At 38.6% G+C, this 3,556-nt stretch overlaps 1 pseudogene; it reads right to left on the bottom strand.

Moving 5' to 3' along the window:
• Positions 1 to 1,779: 1,779 nt before the first annotated feature.
• LOC107715481 (sphingosine kinase 1-like) lies at positions 1,780 to 2,807 on the bottom strand (annotated as a pseudogene).
• Positions 2,808 to 3,556: the final 749 nt, after the last annotated feature.

Genomic DNA, 3,556 nt, shown 5'->3' with positions numbered 1-3,556 from the left:
TTTGGCATTTCTTTATATTTACACAGTTTACTAATGCTGCTGAAATGTGCCATTAATGTACTGACACAAACATATATAGTGTATTTTATACAAATATAACGGATGTAAATAAAAAAAACAAAGTTTAAGGCTGATGTCTATTCATTTTCACAGAAACAAAGCAGCTGTTATAAATAAAAACGGTTAGCAATGTTCTTGAATAGAATATATTAAAACCGTTATTGCACAACATAGGCCTATTCTTATAGGCTACACAGACAAAACAGTCGGAGATGCGTTTTTGCATATTTTTTTTCTGTTTTACGCATTAGTAGGCTAGTGAATCAAGACTTCGCAAGTTCTCTTGTAAAATAAAATAATAATAAATAAAAAAACGGAATAAACTGTGTACAGAAAGCGAGTAAAGAACTCTCAACATTAGGCTACTAAAAAGGTCCGTTTAATCTCGCACAAACTCCCGTTAATAAAAAAAATCTGACTACACTGCACAATTAATCTCTTTACACTGCATCTTTGTTGTTTATGATGAATTCGGTGCTTGCACGTACACCGCTTTTATTATTATTGCAGCTTAGATGTTCAAATAGCTGCAGTACTCCGACTTTGCCACAAGGAAAAGTGCGTACGCCTGCTCAGACCCTGACGTGGCGGTAAGTACTTTTCCACGTCAAAGACAGGGTCTGAGCAGACGTACGCACTTTTATTTGCCCGAGTGCTGCAGGTTTTTGGAAATATAAGCCATTCTTGCCGCTTATAAAAGAGCACCTGACAATGTCCAAATCTTTTACAAGTCAAGGACATTAATTAGACATTGTTTACAGGGCGGAGATCTGAAACTGTTCAGCTGCGCACAATTTCAAGATCATTGCAATTTATAGATTTCACATCTAAAAGAGAGGCGTGCGTACGTTCGTTCTATGAATCACACGTACGCACTTTGAGAAATGATCGTAAAATCAAGTTTAGGATTCTTTCTACGCAGTATTTTATAAATGAGGCCCCAAGTCACTTGTAAAGCTTTATAATGCAAGTAACCATCCCTATACATATGTATGAGGTACTAACAGCTGAGCCTCTTTATCCCCACAGATTGTTAGTTAAAGCAGTCTTGTATTTTTCTTAATGATGTTCAATATATTTTAACACTCATTGTTGTGTTCATTTGACATTTAGACTAAGGATAAGAGATGTTTGATAACAGAAAATGCACCACTAAAGCATCATAAAAGTAGTTCATTTGACTAATGCACTATTATATTCCAAGTACACCGTTTATGGTACGGTAGCGCTGTGTAAGGCACAGACAAAAATGTAGGGTGACCATACGTGCCATTTTCCCAGGACGCGTCCTGGCCAGGATTTCGATATTGCTTTGATTCAAAGTACCTCGACAGCGTTTCGAAAACACAAGGAACCGATGTCATAAACCGATCGGTCTGCAAACAAAGCCAAACCCTAGATATTTTAGGCAATATAGAAATCCGGACCAGGACGCGTCCTGGGAAAATGGCACGTATGGTCACCCTAAAAAATTTAATTTAGTCGATTTCTTAGTGTTGGTGGAAGGGCAGAATATTATTGACAGTGTCATGTAGACATCAAAAAATGCCAATAGTTTTGTGACCATGTTTTAATGTCAGTGGAACCTTAGTTGATTTCAGAACTATGGCACAGGGGAATATTTTCTGTAAATAACTTGAATTTCAATTACAATTTTTGTTTGTCACATTAAAAAACCTATTATATAGCTTCAAAATACTTGTGAAACAATGCACGGGGCTGATTTGTTACTTTTATTTATTTCATGGCTTGATAGCCCTAGTCCCCTTCTACATTCATTACATGTGAAAAAAATAAAAAATAAATGCCAGCACCATATCGGTCTTGTCACCCAGCTATGAGTCTTGCCAGGCTGCCATGAATTTGTGCCTGTACCGGTCCATAATCTACCAGCTCTCCATCCATGGTAATGATCCCTTTGGGTGAGTATGGTTCAAGACGCAGAGCCTTTACTTTAACATAAACCACATGGGGGCAGTTTGTGTTAAGATGACCTCCTTTTTCCATAGCTAGGAATAGGTGCAGGAGAGATCTGCGAGAGATACCTGCCTTCACATAAATCAGGTGGATTATGCCATCATCGAGTCTGGAAGCAGGTGCATCCAACATGTCTTCTGCAAGGTGGGACTGGTACATGGCCACAACTAGAACAAAATCCTCATCTTGAACCACTGTCCGGTGTTTTGGTACTGGCTGGTTGAGGGGGTTGAGTAAGAAATCCGTAGGGCCAAGTACAGCCAAAGATGATGGGTTGGATTGTTTTGAATTGGGAGTGTTGTTGGAGTTGCTAGAATTTTGAAGAGTGTGACCAAATAAGTAATTTGAAGGACAGCAGGAATCAGAGTTGGACTGGGGCAATGTGTGGCTAAATGATGCAGTTGAATCCACCAGACTAGGCCGAGACATGGGGTTCTCTATGGGTAAATAAACTAGTTTCCCTCTATAAACCCTTAGCGAAGCCAGACGAACCAGGGTTCCCACTGTAAATCGGGCAGCTCCCACATGGCGATACTTCTCACTTTCAATGTCTACATCAGCCACAAAGCCCCAGGCCAGAGACAGGACAAGAACAAGCATTGACTGGAGGCCATGCAGACAGATGTGAGGTCCAGTCTTGACACCAGGCCTTTACATAAGAAAAAGCCACAACTGATCAACAGCTCCTCACTGGACACAGCTTGTAACCTGGAAAACAGCCACAAGGCACATTAGTCACCATAAACCTATGACAAAAGCTTCTCTATCATGCCTGTACAGTAAGCGCACTGATGATATGGCTGTCTGTTTTTCCCAATGAAATGCTATATTTGTTGAAACTTTAGTTTTTTGTTGAAGTTTTTTAGCTACTGAATGTTACGAATTTCAGGTTGGCAATTCAGTTCACCTTCAACAGAAACAATTCTTATGAAATTAGATGCACACTGTACGATTTTTATGGTCTTTTACAATGGTTGTCTGTCAGACTATTTAATATGACCGCTGTGAGATCTTGGGTAAAAGCCATGGCACACTACACAACTGCAACAATTTCTTTAAGCATATGATTTATCACACAGGTTACTAGATGAGTAAAGTCTGACAAATTTTAATTTTGGCTTGGCAAAGCCAGGTCTGAAAGTTTCAAATAACTTTGAAAAACGTGAAGTGTTAAATGTAAAAAAAAAAAAAAGTTACTAACATGTCTTAACAGTTACCATTGTATAAAACACAAAAAGCTGTATACCCTTTGAGCTGATAATATATTTAGACAGACAGCTTACAAAGGATTTCAGTACTTTGGCTTTGTCAAGCCAACATACTGTAATTAATCAGCCATCGAAGAATGCCACATTAAAGGAGTCATATGATGCGATTTCAATTTTTCCTTTCTCTTTGAAGTGTTACAAGCTCTTGGTGCATAAAGGAGATCTATAAAGTTGCAAAGACTAAAGTCTCGAATACAAAGAGATATTCTTTATAAAAGTTAAGAGTCAACCACGCCTACCTAAAACGGCTC

Source organism: Sinocyclocheilus rhinocerous, unplaced genomic scaffold (assembly GCF_001515625.1).
Source record: "Sinocyclocheilus rhinocerous isolate Xijiao unplaced genomic scaffold, SAMN03320098_v1.1 scaffold3526, whole genome shotgun sequence".
NCBI classification, from domain to species: Eukaryota; Metazoa; Chordata; class Actinopteri; order Cypriniformes; family Cyprinidae; genus Sinocyclocheilus; species Sinocyclocheilus rhinocerous.
Note: the sequence above shows the minus strand (reverse complement) of the source record. Positions and strands in the feature narration are given on the sequence as shown.